We start from the raw sequence: 26,213 nt of genomic DNA, 5'->3' as shown, positions 1-26,213 counted from the left end.
TTATTTTTGTGTTGTGTCTTTCCCCTTAAACAGTAGATTTTTATCTTCTCCATGTGTCCAAAGATACTACATAGCAAACATTAGACACAATAAATATTAGAATGAATTGTATAAGAGGAAGAAAAATTTAAATCTGTGAACTTAGAACAGTATCGGTTTTCTGAAGAACTCCAAGTTATATCAATATGCCAAGCATATTTAGAAAGGCAAAGAAAATGGTCATGCCGTCCAAAACACTAGTCTGATCCTATCTCCCCCAACTTAGAAACTTTCAGTAGCTTAACATTGCACTTAGAATAAATCCAAATGTCTTCCCATGACTAGGAATGCCCTGCCTGCTCAGATCTTCTGTCCATTACACATCACTCTTTCCTTCTGCCCGTACACAGTCCGCACACTCGAGTACATTTTCAGTTCTTCCAATATATCCAGGTTTTCTCCACTGTCAGGTTATTGTGCCCATTGCTTGGAAGGCTCCCACCTTCCCTGAGGCCAATATTTTCATAACCAACTCTTTTTATTTTAGGTGTCAACAGAAAGGTCACCTTCTCAGAGACCTTTTCTTATTACCTAAATTAAGTAAAACACTGTGTTTGTTGTTTGATGATTTTCTTGTTGTATAATCTCAGCCTCTTACTGGGTTCCTCCATGGGCCTTAAATGCATCTTTTCAATCCATCTATTTCTGTATAGCCTTACTGTGCACAAATGCATGTGTGTTTCTGTCTCTCATAGAATGTCTGCTCCATGAAGACAGCACCCCTTTCTGTTTTGCTCACTACTCTATCCTTAGCAACTAGCACAGGGCCTGTAAAATGTCTGTTGATTTTAAAATTGAAGAGTAGGTGCCAGGCCACTGGAACTCTACTGTTTCCTTCTAAACTCCATCTCTGGGGGAACATGTCTAATAAAAACATTTTAAAACATCTTCTGACCTAGGTTTTTCAAACTATTCTTGGAGCAATGAGTCATTAACTTCTCTAGCATGAGGGTCAAGTGACTGGCTACTTGGACCAGTTGAGCCATTTAAGTATAATCCATCTGTAAGTACAATTGCAGGTCATTTGGTGAGTATAAAATTGCATACTTAAAGGGAGCACTCCCTTTTGGAAATCTGGCTCATTAGTAAGTTGAGGAGTAATGGAGTGTGATCACAGCTTCAATGCTTTCCTTGGAGTCAGTGGCACCTTGGGAATGCTCTCTAATAACTAATCCCAACTTGCTAGCAGCAGGACCCGCCCCCACTTTAGGAACTGAAAACCCCTGCCTGAGGGCAACAGCCATATGCCTTGCTCCAGGCCTGCTTTGTTTCACAGAATTACAGACCTTTCTTTCAGCCTCCAAAGCACATTGCTGCTTATTTAGATAATAAAGAACAATCTAAATACCAACCACATGGAATGTTCAGTGCCAGATGCATGCTCTCAAGCTGTCAAAAAAAAGATCTCTTTATTATTAACGGATCTCCTCCCACCTTATAAATTCATATCTCAGTTCTGTACGTTGATACATTTGGTTAGGGCTCATTTTCAGTTCTCAACAGTTGCTTTCCTTGTTTAAAATCCTCAGAAGTTCATACTATATGGAGATGAAATGCACAAAGTCCCTAGAAAATTTAACTGAAAAGGCAATGGCTATGCCTGTCAGTTTTTATCAGAAACCTCAGTTCCTATTCCTAGTGCTGCATGTCTTGCTTTGAGAAGTACACCAAAGGTCAGCTGGAATTCAAGTCTCATCAAGTTACCCCTAATCGTAAAGAAGGCACACTCTAGATTTTGAACAACTAACAAGTGTTTTGGCACTTCTCGAGTTGCTCGCAAGGCAGGTCATGTTTGTTGACAGTGTAATAACCACATAAATGTACTTTAGTTGTCCAATTGAAACTTTACTGAATTGATGCCTTTCTGAGTCGAGTCAGTACTCTTGGAAAGTTTGACATTGCTAAAAACTGAAATAAAGCGTTAGTGTAATTACAGTCTTGAAAGGGCAGCCACACAGGTTTTACAACAATATTAGCAGCACCAACAGTAAATATTTGAAGCAACTACAAAAATTGAACGCTCTAGTTTAGGCAAAAGATGTGTACATTAAAAGTTAGAAGACAATATAAGGTAAGAGCTCATAAGCAAGTGAAAGTATGTACCTTCCATTCCTTAAACTTTACAGTGGCATCCTATTACACCTAAAAAAGCAACTAAGTTCATTATCAGGGCCTATACAACCCCCACGTGATTATTCAACACCACTTCTCCAACCTCTTGTTCTCCTGCTCTCTCTTCATCCACTCCATGCCAAGCTTGTTTCTGCCCCAGGGCCTTTGCACTTGCTGTTCTCCCTGACTGAAAGTTTATTACTTCAGATGGAAGAAAAGACCTAAGCTCACACAGTGTCCTCTTTTCTCACCACCCCCCACCTCTGTTTCATTTCCCTCATAGTGTTTATCATAGTCTGAAATGATCTTATTTACTTATCTGTTATTAGTTTATTATTTGTCTCTTTGCTCCAGAATGCAAGCTCCATGAGGGCAGAGACTTTGCATGTACTATTGTCTGCTATATATGTAGAACCTATATCTGCCACACTGTGTTTGTGTGGTTTTTGTTTGTTTTTGAGACAGGGTCTCACTGTCACCCAGGCTGGAGTACAGTGGCATGATTATAGCTCAATGCAGCCTCAAACTTCTGGCTCAAGCAATCCTCCTGCCTTAGCCTTCCAAGTAGCTGGAACTACACGCACACACCACCATACCTAGCTAATTTAAAAAAATTTTTTTAGAGATGGGGTCTTGCTGTGTTGGCCAGGCTAGTCTCAAACTCCTGAGCTCAAGCAATCTTCCCACCTCAAACTCCCCAAGAGCTGGGATTACAGGCATAAGCCACTGCACCCAGCCACACTGTGTGTTTAATAGATGTCTGTCGAATGCATAAATTAATAATAAATAAAATATTGATAATAGCAGCAAATACCTTAACACTTTTATGTATTAAAGAATAGCATTAAACCGCGATGTGAGAAAAGTGTAAAATAGATGGAATAGATACAAGGACTAGAGCAGTTCAGGGGAGAAGGAAACCTTATGGGACAAACCCACCAGAAAAGCAACCTGTAAAGAAGGGGTAAATGTGGGGACAGAAGGCTTGGACAAAGGGATTTACTGGAACAAATGGGAAGGAAGAAGCAATACATACAGCATGTTGGGGGTCACATAAATCAACCAGAAGTTGTAGAAGAGGGTTCAAGTAGCAAAATAATGGGAAAAAAGATCAGAGCCTATAGCGCAGAAGGCACTGAATGTTAGGTCACAAAAAATGATAGCATTGTTGAGGGTTATGAACATAGATAATGCAATGACAGATGATGAAGAAAATGGTCCCCATAATTATCAAAAAGTGTGTTGCCTTCTTCTGATGTCACAAGGGAACTTAATCATAGCAGGCTGCACAGGAAGTTTCTAGAGCACTGGCAACCCTGTTTTTGTTGATTGGATTAGTGCTTATACACGTGTCTGTCTTACAAGTATTCTTTAAATTGTGTGTGTGTGTGTATGCTTTTTTATGTGTATGCTATCTTTCAGAAGAAGTCATATAATTTTTTTAAAGGCACTAAAACAAAATAAGAAGGACAGGCATTGGTGTCAGACTGCCTGGGCCTAAATGTCAGTTTTGCCACTTATAAGTTCTGTGTTCTATAGCTTACTACTTAATTCCTCTGAGCCTCAGTTTTCCCCTGAAAAACAGTTATCCCTGAAAATGGGGATAATATACCACTACCTCCATGGGTTTTCATGAGAATTAAATTAAATAATATAGGTAAATCATCCAGTAGAGTGCCTGGTAGGTTATTTGTTCATATTAATTTTGTGGGATTTTGTATCCTAAATTGCATTTATTGGAATCATATCTTCACTATGTTGTCTATCCATAAACCAAAGAATGTGCCATGTTACTGCTGAAAAGGCACTGATATACCTAAGGAGAGTTGGTTGACAACACTCCATCCCAGCAATCTGCCAATGTCCCAGCAATATATCACAGATGCTCCAGTGACTTAAAGTTTGAAGATTCATGAGCATGCAGAGAGGCCTCTAAGATGCAATGTATTCTAAAATGGATTATTACCAAACCATGGTGGAACTGAAACTGGCCCACTACTCTCATAGACTGTTCTTTTAGATCAACATAGAAATTGGCCCTTCCGCTGTTAAAGCTTGAAACTTGTATTTGTTTTATCTTGAGTTCCTTCTTCAGGAAAGGACCTTCAAGCCTCTCAAAAAAAGTATCAAAGAACTGAAGCTCACTAGATCAGGGCACCAGATGTCTCCTTTTCCCTCCCTAGTTCTCGATTTCTTACACTTTGTTACATTTCTTCCCTGCTATATAAACCCCTAGTTTTAGTCAGTCAGGGAGATGAATCTGAGACTGAGCTCCCATCCTCTCAACTGCAGCACCCAACTAAAGACTTCTTCCCTGGTAATACTTGCAGTTTTGGTGATTGGCTTTCTGTGCAGTGAGCAGACAGATCTAGACTGAATCCCTGGTGTTTCGGTAACATAACTTCAAACTAAATTTGAAAAACTGTGAGATTGATGTGTCAATTATACTATTGTTAATAATTTATTTTTATGTCTATACCATCTAAAATCATATCATGATATATACACACACCAATGTTGCTTCTTTCCACAGTAAGGATTTTGAAAAATTTAATGTGTAGATAGCATTTACTATGGGCCAAGCCTGTTTTAGGCATTTTATAAATATTAATTCATTTAGTCCTCATAATGGCCCTTTGAGATATTGAAGGTTTTAACATACAGGAGTGGTAAGAGTCCAGGTCAAAAATCATGTCAATGTATCAGGATCACCTGGTATACTAGTTTTCTAGGGCTATTGCATCACAGTGAGACAAACTAGATGTCTTAACACAACTTACTGTCTCACAGTTCTAGAGATTAGATATGCAAGGCCAAGTTGTTGGCAGGGCTAGTTCTTTCTGAGGGCTGTGAAGAAGAATTTCTTACATGCCTCTCCCATAGCTTCTGTTGATCTCTGGCAATTTTTGGCATTCCTTGCCTTATAGAAGCATCATCTTGATCTCTGCCTTCACATAGTATTCTCCCTATGCGCCTGTATGTGTCCAAATATCCACTTTTTATAAGAACACCAAACATATTGGACTAAGGACCTATCCTACTCTAGCATGAACTCATCTAAATCTACCTAATTACATCTATAATGACCCTATTTCCAGATGAGTTCACATTATAAGGTACTAGGGGTTAGGACATCATCATATGAATCTGGAGAGATACAATTCATCCTATAACACCTGGTAAGCTGTTAAAAATAAAGAATCCAATGTGATACCTATTCAATCAGAAACTATGGGGTTGGGGCCTGTTTTGTAATAAACTCCTTGGGTAATTATGGTGCAGCCATCCTGTGGCAAGTCCATACAGTTATACTTGGAAACAATCAATATAGCCAAGGGGATAATATGCAGAGTTTCTTAGCAATGCAAAGGGAGGTATGACTGTGAAGAATGCATGAACCAGACTTAATGAATATTTGAGTGGATGGAAAAGTAAAGAATAGGGTCCAGTAATGTTTGAGGATTCAAGTCTTAGTGGGAGGAAAGGATTACAAAAATGTTGAATAATTCCAGAAGAGAAAATGATTTCCTCCTTCAACAACTGAAATCAGTATGTATGAAGTGCTCAGTGAGTGAAGTCATTGCCCTAGGTACCAGAAATCCAAAGACGAATGAGATGCCATGCCTTACCCCAAGGAGTTCACAACCTATTGGGGAAGGGGGCAGATAAAAAATTAAAATACAGGCCAGGTGCGGTGGCTCACGCCTATAATCCCAGCACCTTGGGAGGCCAAGGCAGGTGGATCACAAGGTCAGGAGTTCAAGACCAGCCTGGCCGAGATGGTGGAACCCCATCTCTACTAAAAATACAAAAATTAGCTGGGTATGGTGGTGGGCACCTGTAATTTCAGCTACTCAAGAGGCTGAGGCAGAGAATTGCTTGCACCTGGGAGGTTGAGGTTGCAGTGAGCCGAGATCGTGCTACTGCACTCCAGCCTGAGTGACAGAGCGAGACTCCGTCTCAAAAATAAAATAAAATAAAATACAATTTGATAAGGACTATAATCCAGATGACCAAGCTCCTATGGAGGAATCCAGGGAAAGATGGTGGGTTTCTTTAGAGTCACTCGGAGGTGACTTCAGGCTCCGGCATTCAGGAGGCTTAGACTGAAGAGAAATACAATCTATTGACATCTTGTCCTACAGAATAAAGGTGAATCAAAAGTGGGACCCACATTCAGTCTTGGTACAAACAGGACCCAGATGGAGGACTGCTGCTCTTGCTTCTGCTTATTGTACAGGAATGTGCAGAAGTAATGGAAAATATTCAGCGCACCAGGTGGCTGTCATCCCTGTGATGATTCTTCCCTTTTACACGTTAAATGCTTTTGTTTTTGTTTGTTTTTCCCAGTTTCTGTTCTCTCTGATATCTTTCCGCTAAGATATTCAACATCAAGTAGAAACTTACTGAGTTTTTGTAAAGAAACAAATATAATAGATGGCAAAGGAATTCATGGAACTTCAGGAATTATCTGCCAAGTCATTGTCATCCCTACTCCTCCAGAATGGTGTGTTTGCTATGGAAACAAGTCATATTAAAATCAGAAGTTAGTACTCCAGTAATATTCAATGGAGCCTTTTCTAGGATTTTTTTTTTTATCTTTGGAAGTCTGTCTACAAGTTGGCAAGAGGAGATTATATGTGCTTATCTCTTGTAGTTTCCCAATTTATTTAGAAAAGGGATATAGATCTGAGCAAAACTTAGGTGGCTGCAGAGAGCAGGAAAAGCATCTTTCCACATTTTTCCTCTTGTTCCTTGTTCCTCTTAAGTAAAGCTGTTGCTGGTCTATGCAGATAGACCACATAGACCTGCCGGAGTTGGGAAAGAATAATTATTGCTATTCCACAGCTTTTATATACTTAAGTTTACATTTTCCTTCTGGAAGATCTTACAGTACTTATTTATGGATTTATTATTGTACTAGCTTTCTATTGCTGCAGTAAATAAATTACCCAAACAGGGGCTTATCACAACACAAGCTTATTATCTTATATTTCTGTAGGTTAGAAATCTGACCAGCCACACTGGATAAAAGTGTATTTGTCAAGGTGCTGCCAGGGCTGTGTTCCCTTCTGGAGCCTCTAGGGGAGGATTAGTTTCCTTGCTTTATCTACCTGCATTCCTTGGTTTATAGCCCCTTCCTCCATCTTCAAAACATATCACTCAAATCTCTGCTTTTATAGTCATACCTTTTCTGATTCAGTTCCTCCTGTTTTCTTCTTATAAGAACCCTTGTGATTATATTGAGCTCACTCAATAATCCAGAATAATCCTCCTATCTCAAGATCCTTAATTTAGTAACATCAGCAAAAGTCCTTTTGCCATAAAAAATAATATAATCACAAATTCTGGGGATTAGGACATGGGAATCTTTGGAGAATGAGGGGAAATTATTCATATACTACCCTAAGGAGCTGTTTACAAGTTTTTGATTCTCTTGATTTTCAACCTTACTCTACTCCAAGAAGAGCATATCTTCATCTCATGAAGAGAACCTATTAGCCATCCCTGAATAACACATTTGACTCCAGTTTGCACAGGCTTCAGAAAGCCAGACTCCAAGCAACCACCAAATGGATGTTTCAGCTAAGATACCTAGTTTCTTAAAGGAGGAAGGCAGATATGATTAATAACTTACTGAAATTAAGTATGTCTTTGCACCACTAAACTTCAGTGTAAATTTCTTGCGTCTCCAGCAGAGCTTAGCATATTGTCTTGTACATAGTAGGTACAGAGTAACTTTAATTAATATTAATTTTAAGAGTGAAATAGCTTGTTACAAAAATAAGTGCAATCTTACATGCCAATATCTTTGCATGGCAGTATTGCAATTAATTTTTTAAAAGGATTTTAGTCAGATTGCAGGGACATTAAAACACTCATTTGCAGTTATTACTGGAAAAGTGGGAGAAACTCCCACTTCAACATGGTCCTCTAAACTTCTTAAATAACAAATTGAAACAAAAAACAAATAGAAACATTCATTTATAAAAAATGCACACCTTTAGAAGTATTCTATATAGGCATATTTTTCTAAATATTTACTTAAATGCTTGATAGTGACAAGTGAAGGTAAAATATTTTAAGGTGAATTGAGCATTTTCCTGGCACAGGAAAGTGTAGCCTGTGAAACTAGAGGTGTTAACTCAATGCTACTCAAACAACGTTTTATCTTTTGCTTGCCATCCCCTCCTACTCTTTCTAAAATAAATGTGTGGTAATTGAGCCTTGTTCATTTTGTTTCATTTTCTATGAAAATCAAGTCCCATTCATATCTCTACATCCTACAAGTTAGTTGTAAATCTAGACATAGCTAAGAGCAAACTCATTTCCAATAATATACTTAAATTTTCCCCCACAAAGCAATGAAAATAATAATAATAATAAATACAGATTCAAAATTTTCCTCAACCACTCCATCTCACACCACATAGGAAAGTAGCAGCCATTCTCACCACCACCAAACATTTCTGGGTCTAGCAATCTCTTCATACAATCTTAAGGGGAAAAAAAACATTTTTCTTACATACTCTTTAAAATTAATAGTATACAATACATTTTCTTTCTGAGAGTAGGAAAATGAAATTTTTAAAAATGCTTATTTGTTCTCTCTGCTGAAAATATCTAACATTAGAAGAAGAAACTTTGGTTTCCACAGAAAATATTGGCTTCCCCATTAGCCATCTGCTAGATGGTGGGAATGTTCTGTGTGGCTTTCTCAGCTGGAACATTTGGAAAATGAATACATTGTTGCAAAAACTCACATTGTTGGCCATAATGTTTGTGATAATGTTGTTGACTTACCAGATGTCCTGGAAATTCCTGGGGTGGAAGTATCTCCAGTCCTTCCAAATCCCTCTGTCATGTTGCAGAATAGTGTTTGATATATACAATTCTAGCTATTTCTCATTGTTTACTATGGAAATTTTCATTCAGTCAATCATTCTGTAGACTAACACAAGATGGAAATAGATACCCTGGAACATGTTATCCCCACTTGTACACCTGTACATAAAAGACCTATTATTTAACATTTTTCAAAATAATTTCTTCTCCAACCCTAATTATATACATACATCTATCCATATTTAAGATTAGATAGTGAGAGGTGACAGCGTGCTGGCAGTCCTCACAGCCCTCGCTCGCTCTTGGCGCCTCCTCTGCCTGGGCTCCCACTTTGGCGGCACTTGAGGAGCCCTTCGGCCTGCCGCTGCACTGTGGGAGCCCCTTTCTGGGCTGGCCAAGGCTGGAGCCCACTCCCTCAGCTTGCAGGGAGGTGTGGAGGGAGAGGCGCGAGCGGGAACCGGGGCTGCGTGCGGCGCTTGCGGGCCAGCTGGAGTTCCGGGTGGGCATGGACTTGGTGGGCCCCGTACTTGGAGCAGCCGGCCAGCCCTGCTGGCCCCGGGCAATGAGGGACTTAGCACCCAGCTAAGAGGCTGCGGAGGGTGTACTGGGTCCCCCAGCAGTGCCAGCCCACCGGCGCTGCTCTCGATTTCTAGCGAGCCTTAGCTGCCTTCCCGCCGGGCAGGGCTCGGGACCTGCAGCCCACCATGCCTGAGCCTCACACCCACTCCATGGGCTCCTGTGCGACCGAAGCCTCCCCAACCAGCACCACCCCCTGCTCCACGGCGCCCAGTCCCATCAACCACCCAAGGGCTGAGGAATGCGAGCGCACGGCGCAGGACTGGCAGGCAGCTCCACCTGCAGCCCTGGTGTGGGATCCACTAGGTGAAGCCAGCTGGGCTCCTGAGTCTGGTGGGGACGTGGAGAGTCTTTATATCTAGCTCAGCACCAATCAGCACCCTGTGTTTAGCTCAAGGTTTGTGAGTGCACCAATCGACACTCTGTATCTAGCTGCTCTGGTGGGGCCTTGGAGAACCTTTATGTCTAGCTCAGGGATTGTAAATACACCAATCAGCACCCTGTGTTTAGCTCAAGGTTTGTGAGTGCACCAATTGACACTCTGTATCTAGCTGCTCTGGTGGGGCCTTGGAGAACCTGTGTGTCAAAACTCTGTATCTAATCTGATGGGGACGTGGAGAACCGTTGTATCTAGCTCAGGGATTGTAAACGCACCAATCAGCGCCCTGACAAAACAGGCCACTGGGCTCTACCAGTCAGCAGGATGTGGGTGGGGCCAGATAAGAGAATAAAAGCAGGCTGCCCGAGCCAGCATTGGCAACTCGCTCGGGTCCCCTTCCACACTGTGGAAGCTTTGTTCTTTCGCTCTTTGCAATAAATCTTGCAACTGCTCACTCTTTGCGTCCACGCTGCTTTTATGAGCTGTAACACTCACCGCGAAGATCTGCAGCTTTACTCCTGAGCCCAGCAAGACCACGAGCCCACCGGGAGGAATGAACAACTCCAGAGGCGCCACCTTAAGAGCTGTAACACTCACCGCGAGGGTCTGCGGCTTCATTCTTGAAGTCAGTGAGACCAAGAACCCACCAATTCCAGACACAATAGCGTGACCCTCATTGTGCTTATCTCCAGCTGGTAAAGAAGCAACAAAGTCTAACCGTTGAATGCTCTGCTCACTCATGCCTGAGAAGTTTGTTCAAAATGTGAATAACCCCTGTTTTCAGTCTGGGCCTTCTCTTTTGAAATTAGATTAATAAAGTGATGAATAAAGTAAAAAAGTCTTCTACACTTTTCATGCAAATAGATTAGACTTTGCCTCTTGCAAATGGAATTATCTCTTACCAGTCTGTTTCTCTGTTTTCTTTTAAAGCAAGAGAATACTCTGAGCAGAATGAGAACGTGTTCTAAGTGGGGATTCATTTTAATACTCCATAGAATTCTGACTCCCGTATGTATGATTATTCTGACATAATCGTACATGACTATATATACTTGCCAAACGACACTTCATGATTAATTTTAACTTTTACTTCTATCAAAAGGATATAATATGAGGGTTTATATCCCCAGAGGTTTTTAAAGGACAACAATTTATCTTTGAGGCCCCTGTTCCACCACACAACTCCATTTCATTTTCTTCTTGGATTTTGCATACTGCCACAGCAAGTAGGTGGCTCATCCAATCCTATATCACTCATTTTTACCAGCATCCTCTGACTTGTCCATCCTCTGGCCTGGTGCTCTGCCATCAGTGTGCCCAATTGCTACTGAGATAACTCTGTCCCAAAGGCGTCTTTGGGTCTGGTGGTTCTTGCTGTTGCTTACAGACAGGGGAATAGCTGATAAGCTATTTATGGCATATATTCTTAAATAGACCTCACAGCCTTCTTATTGTTACCAAAACACCAGGGGTTCTGTCTAGGTCCTGCTGCTCACCAAACAGAAAGCCAGTCACTGAGATGAGTATTGCCAGGGAAGAAGGCTTTCATTGTGTGTGCTGCAGTGAAGGAGATGGGAGATCAGTCTCAAAAGCATCTCCCTGACTGACTAAAATTAGGGTTTAAATAGCAGGGAAGATATGTAATGACATGGAGGAAAACAGGAATTAGGGAGAGGTAAGGAAGAAGAGTTGGTAAACAGGAAGAGCAGGTGGTCACTTAGGCAATCATGACAGGTGAGGGGTGTGGTGTCTCATTGTCCAGATGTGGCAATATGATATGTTTCAGTTTCTTTATACTATCTGGATGGCCTGATGGTTGATTTCCTAAGAAAGGAACTCAGATAAGACAAATACAACTTTCTTAAGTTTTAAGACTGGGAGTATTATCTTCTATGTTTATTGAAAAGAAACCATTAAATATCAGTTGTATGGGACAATTAGGTTTGTTTCACCTCACTGGGCTTCTCCATTGTAGGAGAAGCCAAAACATATGTTTTGGCTCTGGGTCCCCACTTAAATCTTATGTTGAATTGAAATCCCCAGTGTTGGGGGAGGGACCTTGTGGGAGGTGATTGAATCATGCGAGCAGATTTCCCCTTTGCTGTTCTCATGACAGTGAGTGAGTTCTCACGAGATCTTGTTGTTGCTGGGCACAGTAGCTCACGCCTGTAATCCCAGCACTTTGGGAGGCAGAGGTGGGTGAATCACCTGAGGTCAGGAGTTGGAGACCAGCCTGGCCAACATGGTGAAACCCTGTTTCTACTAAAAATACAAAAATTAGCCAGGCGTGGTGGCAGACACCTATAATCCCAGCTACTCAGGAGACTGAGGCAGGAGAATCGCTTGATCCTGGGGGGTGGAGGTTGCAGTGAGCTGAGATCATGCCATTGTCCTCCAGCCTGGGTGACAGAGCGAGACTCCATCTCCAAAAAAACAAAACAAAAAAACAGAACATGTGTAGCACTTCCCCTTCACTCTCTCTCTCTCTTTCTCTCCTGATGCCATGTGAAGACATGCTTGATTCTCCTTCACCCTTCCGCCATGATTGTAAGTTTCCTGAGGCCTCCCCAGCCATACCTTCTGTACAGCCTGTGGAACTGTTAGTCCTTAAACCATTTTTCTTTATAAATTACCCAGTTTCAGGTAGTTCTTTATAGAAGTCTGAGAACAGACTAATACAGGGAGTCTCCATTATAGAAAATGGGCTTAATCACCCTTTTCCTTAGTTTTATATGCCCTTCTTAGGTTGTACTGCCTCCTCATCACCCCTCCTGCAAACAAAGCCCACAACATATCTCCTGGGCCCACTGAGGTCCCTTTTCTCACTTCCTCTTCATCCCTTTTCATTCCCCTTTATTACCTTTCATTCCACCTTGGAGAATTCACTAATCTGGAGGGCATTGCCTATATAAGAACAATCTCCTTAAACAGACAAGGTTTGAGAACCTAAACACTTATATGGCTTTTTTTTTCCTCATCCTTCCCCTGAGGTGAAAATTACAAAGCCAACTATTTGCTTGAATGCAGGAATGGGGTTGGGAAAGAAAATACAGGAAGGAGAAATTTTAGATCATGTTCATATCTAAAAAATATTTTGCCACCACTTAACTGTAATCAGAACAGAGAAATAAAAGAAAAGGCCAAAATGGAGGAAGGAAAGTTGATAAGTTTAATCAGCAATTTTCTGCTGTTCAATGAACTTTGTTCGAACTACCTTTTATAGAGGTTGCTATCACTATAACACACTTCCAGATTCATGGTCCCTGCCACACCATGTTCAAGTAAATCCAGGCCCCCTACTTAAAACTTTGAATTTGATAAGAATTGTCAAGAGTTATTTAACCTATGATTGACTTAATGAATAAATACAAATTGGTGGCAAGAAAAATATTAATCACCCTATATTTTTGTCCTTCAACACCATATGTTGTTCTTATGAAAAGCTTTTTTTAATTAATAAGTGTCCCTTTTCTTTGGGAATATCTACATAAAAAGAAATATTATGGAAATGTAAGAATAAAGAATATACATATCTGTCACCTGGGGAGATTTCACAGGTATATATACCCCTCCCCAGACAAACTGGATCAGAATCTCTAAGGTAAGCATCTATACCATTGGTATGTTTTAAAGCTCCTCGGGTGATTCTAGCACACTCTTTCCTACCTACATCTCCCATTTATACAGGTAGGTTGTGATTTCTCTAAAATACATCATCATATGTAAAAGAGACAGCTTAAAGCCACTTCTCCTGACCCTTTGTTATAGAGTTCATTCATTTCACCATACCCCACCAAATCTCAACACAAAAAGGTTCTTCTGGAGTTTATTTCAATGTCGAAGAGAACACATGGAAATACTGTCAAATTTTACTCACGTGGTTTCCCACTTTAAAAGCTGTAACTTTTGTTCTTATTTCCCCAAAGAATGACTCCATAGCCCACCAACCCCACCCCATCCACATGTTTGATAAATGTTAACCAACACATTTATGAGATGGCATTCCATTCTAAAATGACATTTAAAAGCTCTGAAGCTTAATTGCTGTGGATAGCCATCAATCATCACTGGGATGCCCTGGGATGGTGGACTTTGAGGTATGCCATCCATTTCGTGGAGGTATTGTGGCTGGCTGGCTGCCTCCCTCTCTTTGTCACTGGGTGATGGGGCTGATGGAGATCGGCTGCTGCACTTTTGAAGTGCCGCCTGTTCTCTCACCTGTTCTGCATGACTACTGAACTGAGCCGTGTTGTGACAGTCTGCCTGCTCTTCCCTGTTCAGATTAATGAATACAGCTTTAGCTGTTAATTCAAAGCTAGTCAAGCTTATATCCAACAATTAGAGACCAATTTTCATATTCAGCTTGAGTGTATGTGTAGAAGGGTGTGGGAGAGGAATGCAATTTGGCATAATTTTTTATATCTAGGGCAAACCTGAAGAGGAAGGAAGAGTAAGGGACTCTGAAGATAGTACCTGAAATTCTCATTGAGCCTGGCTACAATGAAATATTTCAAGCCTCAACATCTTTGCAAGCTACAACAATGTGACCCTGGGGGTTTGAGCTTCCTGCCCTGCAGCCAGACTGTAATCCATCAAAAATAATAAGCACACACGGCAGGCCCCTGTGCACATCTACCTTCAAGAAGGGTCAGCAGCTAAGCTGGCATTTCAAGAAGCTCTAGAGTCAGAACCCATACTCTCCTACTCCTCCTTTCCGCCACAAAAAGAAATGAAATACTTACTTATACATAGAATTATGTACGTGACCTCATATGCCTCTGTTCAAGATCATCCAGGGCAATGGAGACTTAGTACTTAATTCTCAAGCCTGGATTATCCTGCCTGATAAAGCAAAGGCTACACATGCCCCCATCTTGCATGGAAAAGCTATGTATGGACCCCAGATGCTAAATCTGTCAAAATAAATTCTTACTAGAATTTGTACCTACAGAAAGGAGAAAACAAACCTGGCCAGAGTATTCCTGCCCCCTGGTTACTGGTGGGAGGGGAGGTTCAGAGGAGCATACGTCTATTCAAGGTACATAATACCTTTGTCCTGGGATTTGAAATCTCCCCTTCACCATTTTGACTGATATTCTTAAAGTGAGGGGCCTGTGATTTGAGCACAATACGCAGCAGCTGATAGTACCAATATTGGTAGCCTTGATGACTCTAGTTGCTTTCCTTATTAAATTTCTTTTTGTTCTATTTTATTTAGCAGTCATCTCTAGTGTTAGACTAGCTCAGCCATGCAATGGAATTGTTGTCCTTCTTTAGGCAGTGTACCCATGGGGACCATGTGGAAATGGTAGTGGTCATTGCAGTTTGAATATCTCCACTCGGGAGGCAAAACACAGGCAGAGTCAGGGTTAGCACATGCAATAGCTATTTTTCTGGATCTCTATTTTGCTCAAATGTTTGCTGTTTCTGTTCAGTGTTTTTAAAGGGTGTCTATTATCTTGTCTGTAACCTAGTAATTAAAAAGACCTAACTTACAGACTGGATACTAGGAATAAATGAGATAAATGTAAAGCACTTAGTACAATGTAGAGTGCATAGACAGAATTTAATAAATGATAGAGTGGAAAATATGTCAATAATTGTTCCTGTGTTTTTCAAAGGCGGTATCTAATTGGGGACATATATACAAAACAATTGAATTGGTAAATAGACGCTTGTAGACTAAGAGCTAGCTATGATCACAGTTGAAAATCAAAGTTACTTTAATAGAGAATAACTGGGAGTGAGGGGGCTGTTTTGGATAGGGCAGTCAGGGTAAGCTATGCTGAGAAGATGCCATTTAAGCTGAGACCAGAGAAGGAAGAGCCAGAAGAGCTGGGTGAGTGGCATTCCATGCACAGCAAACAGAAATTACAAAGCCTATGAGGTGGGAAACGGATGAGAGTGGCTGGGATTTGGAGAGAGATGGGTGAGAATGGGGTGAGATGAGGCCATTTTGATTGTACTCCAAGTACCTGCTACTCAAAGTGTGGTCCACACACCACCTTGGAGCTTGTTGGAAGTGCAAAAACTTGAATGCCACCCCAGACCACCAAGTCAGAATTTGCACTTTAACAAAAACCCCTGGGTGATCTCTTTGCAATTTTGAGATTAATAAGACTGGCTTAGGAAGTCACTGAAAACTTTACACAGCATAGTGGTGCGATCTGCTTTATATTTTTTAAAGAATCATTTCAGATGTTATGGCAAACATGGATTAGAGGGCAGTGTTTTTATTGCTATTTTATTACTCCTTTTGAAGTCTTCTGCCTAGTTTACTGCTCCTTCCAAGACTGGATCCTGCTGCAATCTGGCCATCTTCCACCTGAAATCTAGCCCAGTTGGCTCCAGCCCTGTGTTTCTGCTTATGCATTGCTCAGTGCCCCTGCCTACCTCCCTTGTACTTTTGAGGGTCATGTGCTCTTGTATTCACCATATCCAAGCTCTGCCCACATTAGAAACCTCCACCCTTGTACATCCTGATGAATGCCTCTGAGGCCAGAGACAGTGCCTGCCTTTGACTGTGCACACCACACCTTCAGCTGGTTCTTCCAGACCCAGTCTCTGCCTCTGAGGTGGTTTCATGCCACATCCTTCTGTTCCCACTGCATGCTTCTTCCATGCCCCAGAAATTCAGGGACCACGTAAAAGAATGAGCATTCCAAGTGACTTTAATTAGATTCCAAAGATGAGAAAGTAGTTCATACATAAATGCTAGCCATCCTTATATTAAAAAATAAAACTTTTTAATCGATTGTTGGGGGGAGCTGTTAATGAGCTAACTATTTTTAATTTAATATTTGACAGTAATTGCAACAGAATTACATTTAACAAGACAGGAACCTCTATGGGTTTTTAGCAGGCAAATGAGGTAACAGAACAGTTTCTGTTAAGGAACTAAAATATAATCAAAGGAGACTTCATGCCTGTGGCTGAGTCTGAGTGACAAGACTACCAACAGTAACCCCCAAAGACGGATGATACTGGTTGTCTGCAATAAGAAACAAAATACAAGATTTCCCTGTGCTTGGCATAGAACAATCTAAACGCAGGGCCTGATGGAGCATGTAGGTTGTTGAGGATGGTTGGCTATCTTGTTCAGCTAAAGCTGTCAAGGAGGCTGGGAGCCAAGGGAATAAAAGGCACTGCTTAATGAGTTCTAATAGAAGTTAACAGGTAACTTTCACAGTGATGCTAGAAGTAGATGTAATCCCTCTCCATTATATGGCAATAATAAGGAATACTTTTTTCTCATTCCGTGTGTGCTCTGGAGAGGAAAAAAAAGCAGTTCATGTTGCTGCTCAGCATCCTCTCAGAGCGGCATCATAAAACTCAGTCCTTATATTAGCAAGGTTCAATCAGACCCATGAAATGAGGGCAGCATTAAAAGAGGTGTTTCGATGAGGGATAGAGGCGGGACAGTGGGAGCATTGTAAGCGTTTAATCAGGTCACAATTGCACTTCATCCTAGGGCTGCCATGGGAGATCTGAGTTAGGCAGCTGGGAGTACCGAAGAGGCATGGCTCCAAAATTGTCTTCATTATGCACTTTCTTGAAACCCTCTGAAGAAGCTCACCTTTCTCACCTCAAATGGCTATGTCATCACCTTTATTTCGGCTCTAACTCTGGCTTTAATGGATTTTCTGAGCTTCCAGCTTTGAAACCATGTAGAAAGAACGACCTCAACTGAGTACCATAGCTGTTACTCAGATCAAATGTCATCAGTCCTCAGGGACAGCTTTAACTTCAGAATGATGTTCAAATTTGTACAGTTTAAAGCCAAGCAGATAGATTCTATATATTTTCAATGGTCTCTAGAAGAGGCATCAGAAAGAAGAATCTTATTTTTTCTCAGTTTAACACTATATTTGTTATTAAAAAAACAAATAGGTCAAATGCCATTTTTATACAATTTTATGGGGGGAAAGAATGTGAGAAGAAAGAAAAATAGTTAACAAAATATTCACATTGCTATATAAGGAAAAGGAACCTTTGGATACAAAGTTCATATTTGACAGGTAATGTGACAATAAAAGAGGGAAAAACATGAATTAAAATGCAATGAAAAGTTCACACTCTCCGTGCACAGAGAAATAAGTGAATGTCCTTAAATTGATCAGTTCTCTAGCTGGAAGAAGGGCTTCAAATGATTGATGGATGTCTGATGCTGTTTTTTTTGAAGATATATGTTGAACTATAGTGAGATTAATCTAAGTCATTTTTCCAAGACTATATAAATGAATTTCTAATATACTGTGCTTTGCATACAGTAAGAAGTTAAAAGTCCTTTTAAGATTAATTCAAAACTAAGGGATAGGTTGATAATAGAGAACTATGTACTGTACATATTTAGTATGAGGAAAAAATGCTCTAAATATTGGAGTTAACTTGAGAGTTAAACCTAAAAGATGGTGTCAGACTGAGGCACATTGTGCAGAGAGCCAGTAACAGTCATCACAGTGACAAACCACTGGGTGAGTCCTCAAATTCTTATCAATGAAACCTAGCAGACCCATCACCAATTATACATGGCAAGATATAGGTTTTTATAAAATGTTGAAACAGACCCAAATTGCATGCAAAAATGTAATTCTCCAAATCAACTGCTCATGAAAATTACATGGGAAGTTTCTGAGAGAAGAGACGTTAAGATCCACTCTACAGGCTGGGCGCGGTGGCTCACGCCTGTAATCCCAGCACTTTGGGAGGCTGAGGCGGCAGATCATGAGGTCTGGAGATCAAGAACATCCTGGCTAACACGGCGAAACCCTGTCCCTACTAAAAAAAAAATACAAAAAAATTAGCCAGGTGTGGTTGTGGGCACTTGTAGTCCCAGCTACTTGGGAGGCTGAGGCAGGAGAATGGCATGAACCCAGGAGGTGGAGCTTGCAGTGAGCCAAGATCACGCCACTGCACTCTAGCCTGGGCGACAGAGCAAGACTCCATCTCAAAAAAATAAATAAATAAAAGATCCACTCTACACTGACTGAATCAGAACCATAGTTTGGACCCCGGAATATTTCCTGTAGTTCAAAGCCTCTGCTTCTTTTTCAGCCAAATCAGCATATTTTTTGATGCCAAAAAAAAAAAAAAAAAAAAAAAGGAAGGGGCACCATGTTTATAGTTGTAGTGCCTGCTACAGCTACTGAATGAAAAACTTTGCAAGCATATCTGGACTGTGCTGATGATCAGTGATTGGGAATGACTGATGTAGAACATAAGCTTCATGAAGACAGAAACTATCTTCTCCACCATTGTTTTCAGATGCTTACAAGGTACCTGCCAAATAATGGGTGATCACAAAACATTCATTGAACTAACTAGGGGATTGGGGGACCTGCAACTATCTATTGCTGTTTTTTTCTCTCTTTCATGTAAAATTGAATATTTATGAATGTCACATTCAGAGGCAATACAGGCCAGGCACAGTGGCTCAGGCCTGTAATCCCAGCACTTTGGGAGGCTGAGGCGGGTGGATCACCTGAGGTCAGGAGTTCGAGACCAGCCTGGCCAACATGGTGAAGCCCCATCTCTACTAAAAATACAAAAATTAGCCAGGCATGGTGGCAGACACCTGTAATCCTAGCTACATGGGAGGCTGAGGCTGGAGAATGGCGTGAGCTGAGGAGGCAAAGGTTGCAGTGAGCCCAGATTGCTCCACTGCACTCCAGCCTGGGGGAAGAGCGAGACTCTGTCTCAACAAAACAAAATAACAAAACAAAACAAAGGCAGAGGCAATACAAAAAGGATCAGAGTGGAAAGTCTTTCATACCCACATTTTGTAAGGTGTCAGAATATCTGGACCCAGGAAACTTGCCTGCATTGAGTTTTGAGACCTACGCAAATTATTCAGCTTTGTATCTTCCCTTGTGTTTACAACAACCACAGGCTCATAGGAGGTGTACAATGAATAGCATTCATTGAACTAATCAATGTATTCACTTTCACAGTCATTAAGGTAATTTAGATTCATTAGTTACAAGGACAAATTTTGTAGTAGACCTCTTCTAATTTTTTTCAAATAAATGGACACTAAAAAGAACCTATGAACTATATTTAAGCTATACGAATCTCACATTAATTCACACAACTCATAGATCAAGAGAAAGCTATTTTAAGTTTCTTAAAAGGCTTAACATTTTAATTTTTTATCAGTCCTTCATTAAATCAATAGAAATGAAGGCACGCAAAAGCCCAAGGAGTTTCTCCATAATATCCAATGTGATTTACCCATTTCTGTGGATTTGCCAGCCAGGCAGAGTAAGAAGTAGAATTATATATTCTATCTTAGGATTTCTGTCAGCTTTCATTATCCACGGACCTTTCTATCCACGTGACAGAGTTCTTCTGATCAATGGGATATGAGCACAAGTATTGTAGCCAATTTCTGCATCATCATCTTAAAAATAAAGCTGCCTGTCTTGACTTCTTCTCTTTTTTTGTTTCTACTGGATGGCATCTGCACTTGTCAATGATCTAGCCTCGACTAAATAGACACGGACAACATTCTGAAGGAGGATGGAGCCACATGATTGAAGGAATTTGGGACTCTGAATGACTATTTAAGAAGAGTCTTACCTACAATCCTGAACTGCTCGCCCTTGGTCTACATGTCAACAAAATAATAATCTGCCTTGATTGAGTCTCTGTATATGTGGGGTTTTTAAGTAGAGCATTACTAAATATTATACTTCCTATTCCAAGATTCCATAATTTCATATATACCTGACAGGCCAAACATCTCATGTTTCTTCTACAATGAGTACGGGTTGCCCGTTTTCCCCAAAGTATACTGTATGGCTTAAAGCAAGTATTCTACTTTGTTATCCTACACAACTGACAACCAGCAATAGAAAATGTTCTCAGGCAATTGCGCCAAATACAGTAGTGAAAAAGGTGAGACCAGGAAGCTAAAAATATTATGATACACAACATTTTTGACCTGGATATATCATCTGAAGGTGCATTTTGTTTGGCATACTGTAAAGACATCCTCAGTGACAAGACACAATATTTGTGAGCCTATTTCTGGTCATGTGCATAGAGTTAATTAGCAAACTTCCAACTTACCGTGCGTGCAAATTTCAAAGTTCACGAAGTGGCAATTTGCCCACATAAACCTTATGCAGCTTTCATTGTTTTGTCAGATCTGCTTATTTAAATGCACAAATTAAGTCCTATGTGTTGTACCTACTTAAAAATATGGTAGGATTCCTTGGAAGAAGTGAAAATTAAAATGTCAGAAAGAAAAAAGCTTTGCCATCTTACTCTCAAAGGGTGCCACGGGATAAAAGTCAGTTTTGCAAATGTGTTGGCTACTAGGCCAAATGTGGCAACAAAATCTAATGCTTCCGTTAGATTCATCCCACCCCAACTCTCTATCTCTCTCTCTCTTCCCCAGATGCCCTGCAAGAAAAGTCTATGTTTGTTGGGCATTGAGAACACATGAGCTTCAGGGATACAATTGTGTCCAGAATTGGTGGGTTCTTGGTCTCCCTGACTTCAAGAATGAAGCCGCAGACCCTCACGGTGAGTGTTACAGTTCTTAAACATGGTGTGTCCAGAGTTTGTTCCTTCAGATGTGTCCAGAGTTTCTTCCTTCTGGTGGGTTCATGGTCTTGCTGGCTTCAGGAGTGAAGCTGCAGACCTTTGCAGTGAGCGTTACAGCTCACAAAGGCAGCACGGACCCAAAGAGTGAGCAGCAGCAAGATTTATTGCGAAGGGTGAAAGAACCAAGCTCCCAGAGCATGGAAGGGGACCCAAGTGGGTTACCACTGCAGCCTCTGGCAGCCTGTTTTTATTCCCTTATCTGACCCCACCCACATCCTGCTGATTGGTCCATTTTACAGAGAGCTGATTGGCCCATTTTACAGAGAGCTGATTGGTCCGTTTTACAAAGAGCTGATTGGTCTGTTTTGACAGGGTGCTGCTTGGTGAGTTTACAATCCCTGAGCTAGACACAGAGTGCTGACTGGTGCATTTACAATCCTCTAGCTAGACACAAAAGTTCTCCAAGTCCCCACCAGGTTAGCTACATACAGAGTGCTGATTGGTGTATCCACAAACCCCAAGCTAGACACAGAGTGCTGATTGGAGCATTTACAATCCTCCAGCTAGACATAAAAGTTCTGCAAGTCCCCACCTGACTCAGGAGCCCAGCTGGCTTCACCTAGTGGATCCTGCACAGGAGCCATGGGCAAAGCTGCCTACCAGTCCCAAACTGCGGGCCTGCACTCCTCAGCCCTTGGGTGGTCGATGGGACTGGTCGCAGCAGAGCAGGGGGCGGCACCTGTCAGGGAGGCTCAGGCCATGTGGGAGTCTGAGGTCAAGGGAGGTGTGGGGGAGGGGCAAAGGAGGGGGAGGGGTGGGGAGAAGGAGGGGTGGGGGATGGGGAGGGTGGGGATGGGAGAGGGGGATAAGGGGGGAGGGGGATGGGAGAGGGGAGGGGTGAGGCGGGTTGGGGGACTCAGGCAAGGCAGGCTGCAGGTCCCAAGCCCTGCCCCGCCAGGAGGTGGCTGAGGCCCAGCAAGAATTCAAGCACAGCCCCACACCAGCAGTGCTGGGGAACACCGCGCACCCTCCGCAACTGCTGGCCCTGGTGCTTGGGGCCGCAAGCAGAGGGAGCCAGCTCCTGCCTCAGTCAGCCCAGAGAGGGTCTCCCACAGTGCAGCCGCAGGCTGAAGGGCTCCTCAAGTGCAGCCAGAGTGGACGCAGAGGCCGAGGAGGCGCCGAGAGTGAGTGAGGGCTGCTAGCACGTTGTCACCTCTCACAATCAAAGAGCTCACCTCTCCTTTTCCAAATGTTCCATTTAACATTTCAGAACCAAAAACTGATCCAAGATTCTTTGATCAAGATTATTCCTTTTTGTTGTTTTACATAGAACAGGCCTCTTCATTATTTTTTTCCAAATTTGTTTATGCATTACTGCTGGAAGACTATTTTTCCCTTTGCCCTGGCTCCTTAATGACTGGGACTATCCCCTACTAAAAAAGATAAAGTTTTCCTCCACAGTAGCCTATGAAATTGTTTTAAACCATAGTTATTCTCTCAGTATTTTTAAATGCTTTGTGTGAGACTACTTTGAAATACATGACTTATTCCTGTATTTACTGAAATTGTTCAATGGTTTCCATCATAAATTTAAGTCACTTAGACATCCTCAAAGATTACGATGGAACTCCTCCAATTATTTTTGGCATTTCAAAAAGATACAAACATGTGCACACACACACACACTTACTCTTGATAATGCTGCCCAGGTTAGCAGACATAAATTGTTTTGCTTTAGGCTGAAATTATTTTAATTCAATATAGCTATACCAGTTATCTTGTTGCAAGCTGGTCAGAAACTCAATCAAAAGGTATATATCCATATGTGTGTGTGTGTGTACAATTACCCATCTATCTGAGGGTTTCTGCATCTACAGATTCAACCAACCGCTGATTGAAACCCCCAGATACCGAGGGCCAACCATACTATGTCATTTTATGTGAGGGACTTGAGCACTTGTGGATTTTGGTATCCACAAGGGTCCTGAAACCTCTCCCCCGTGGACATGGAGAACTGAATAGATATATACACATATATATCCATTAAAAATTGCATCAATCATTCTCTTTCATAATTTCATATATACATGTAATTTCTTTCTGGTAAATATATTTTTTTAAATAATGGGCCTACTGGAGAGTGAAAAATAATACATTTTTGTGGCATTTAAAATTTAGGATAAATCTATCATCTTCTCTGAGGATTTTAAAATTCTATCCCTAAGTGATTTAAACAATTTATTCTTTTGCTGTGCAGAAGCTCTTTAGTTTAATTAGATCCCATTTGTCAATTTTGTCTTTTGTTGCCATTGCTTTTGGTGTTTTGGACATGAAGTCCTTGCCCATGCCTATGTCCTGAATGGTAATGCCTAGGTTTTCTTCTAGGGTTTTTATGGTTTTAGGTCTAACGTTTAAGTCTTTAATCCATCTTGAATTGATCTTTGTATAAGGTGTAAGGAAGGGATCCAGTTTCAGCTTTCTACATATGGCTAGCCAGTTTTCCCAGCACCATCAGAGTGAACAGGCAACCTACAAAATGGGAGAAAATTTTCACAACCTACTCATCTGACAAAGGGCTAATATCCAGAATCTACAATGAACTCAAACAAATTTACAAGAAAAAAACAAACAACCCCATCAAAAAGTGGGCGAAGGACCTGAACAGACACTTCTCAAAAGAAGACATTTATGCAGCGAAAAAACACATGAAAAAATGCTCATCATCACTGGCCATCAGAGAAATGCAAATCAAAACCATAGTGAGATACCATCTCACACCAGTTAGAATGGCAATCATTAAAAAGTCAGGAAACAACAGGTGCTGGAGAGGATGTGGAGAAATAGGAACACTTTTACACTGTTGGTGGGACTGTAAACTAGTTCAACCATTGTGGAAGTCAGTGTGGCGATTCCTCAGGGATCTAGAACTAGAAATACCATTTGACCCAGCCATCCCATTACTGAGTATATACCCAAAGGACTATAAATCATGCTGCTATAAAGACACATGCACACGTATGTTTATTGCGGCATTATTCACAATAGCAAAGAGTTGGAACCAACCCAAATGTCCAACAATGATAGACTGGATTAAGAAAATGTGGCACATATACACCATGGAATACTATGCAGCCATAAAAAATGATGAGTTCATGTCCTTTGTAGGGACATGGATGAAATTGGAAATCATCATTCTCAGTAAACTATCGCAAGAAGAAAAAACCAAACACCGCATATTCTCACTCATAGGTGGGAATTGAACAATGAGATCACATGGACACAGGAAGGGGAATATCACACTCTGGGGACTGTGGTGGGGTGGGGGAAGGGGGGAGGGATAGCATTGGGAGATATACCTAATGCTAGATGACGAGTTAGTGGGTGCAGTGCACCAGCATGGCACGTGTATACATATGTAACTAACCTGCACAATGTGCACATGTACCCTAAAACTTAAAGTATAATTTAAAAAAACAATTATTCATAATACTGTCAAACTATCAAATAGAATAATCATGGAAAGTTCTGCTTGTGTTCCACACATCCCTACTTAATTTTGTTATTAGAGCAGGTGGCAATGCCCTATGAACAACCAAAAGGAAAAGAAATCTCTCCTATTTCCCAATCTTTTACTATTCAGAAAAATCAGCAAAATAGAACTTATGCCAATTTTGTTCTCCTGACATTTTCCTATGGGGAAAAAATCCTCATCACTGCCCACTCTACCCTCCCTTGTTTTTTGTTTTAATTTTTAATTTCAAAGTGCATTTTTGACTGAATATTTCCCACCCTATTCGCATTTCCAGAGGCAGTTTAAAAGAACATAAAAGAAAAAGAATGTGGCATCATATTCTGTTGTCACTGTTGCTCTCTGCACCAAGTTCAGCCATCTGAAAGATATCCACATCTCTGGGTCTCATGTCGAGTGTTTACTTTTTATCTTTTCAAAGTGTTTCTCTCTGATAGCACTCCTGTCAAATTTATGAATAAGTCTAGAAATTTTCAAGATAAGCTGAAATCGGTCTTATTTGTTGGCTTTCTGACTCAAATTCCCTCTACCTCTTCAGGGAGGAAACTTCTGATTTTAGAATCCAACTGCTGTATGTTTCTTTGCCCCAACTCTCCCTGTAAATCACACTTGGTTTCACAGATTTGATAAAGCCTGCAAGCTTATAATGTCCCTGCCGGAGCTAGCCAAGAGTTACTTCCTGGGGAAATGAAGCCAGTCGGCAGCCCTTCTAGCAACATAAATATGACCCTATTAGATGGAAGTCAGTGGGCCTGTCTAACTGTGGGGATTTGCCCAAACAACTCCACAAAGTAGCATGATCAAAGTGATAAAAGAAATTTCCTAAAATGACAAGGGGGAAAAAAACAACAGAGGGTTCTGTTTTGATTTTGTCATCTACGCTTCAACTCTGCTTGGATTCCACGGCAAGAAGGATTTCCTACCAATACATGACCTGTTTCTATATAAAAATGAAAGCTTATCCACTAATACAGACCATCTCTCACACTTCAGACCCCACATCATATCACAAGCTGCTGTTTCGAGAAGTTTAAGCACAGAGACTTGTATCGAGTTTGACAGTAGTGGAAGAGGTACCAGTAGTTATAGAAATGCAGGTATCGAGTTTATGCAATTCACGTCTTTCCAATTTTAAAATATACTTAGTGCCCTTTGGTGGTGCTAGTGAAAACCAATGGTGAT

The 26,213-nt window shown here is 41.1% G+C and overlaps 1 long non-coding RNA gene across 1 annotated transcript in view; it reads left to right on the top strand.

Moving 5' to 3' along the window:
- Positions 1-21,436, top strand: part of LOC117975605 (uncharacterized) — a 257,347-nt gene extending 235,911 nt beyond the window's left edge. The window contains exon 3 of the long non-coding RNA XR_004665934.2: positions 21,354-21,436. This is a non-coding gene — a long non-coding RNA (uncharacterized LOC117975605). The remainder of the gene's footprint in view (positions 1-21,353) is intronic.
- Positions 21,437-26,213: the final 4,777 nt, after the last annotated feature.

This window comes from Pan paniscus, chromosome 14, assembly GCF_029289425.2.
Source record: "Pan paniscus chromosome 14, NHGRI_mPanPan1-v2.0_pri, whole genome shotgun sequence".
In the NCBI taxonomy this organism is placed as follows: Eukaryota; Metazoa; Chordata; class Mammalia; order Primates; family Hominidae; genus Pan; species Pan paniscus.
This window is presented reverse-complemented; position numbering and strand designations above follow the sequence as displayed.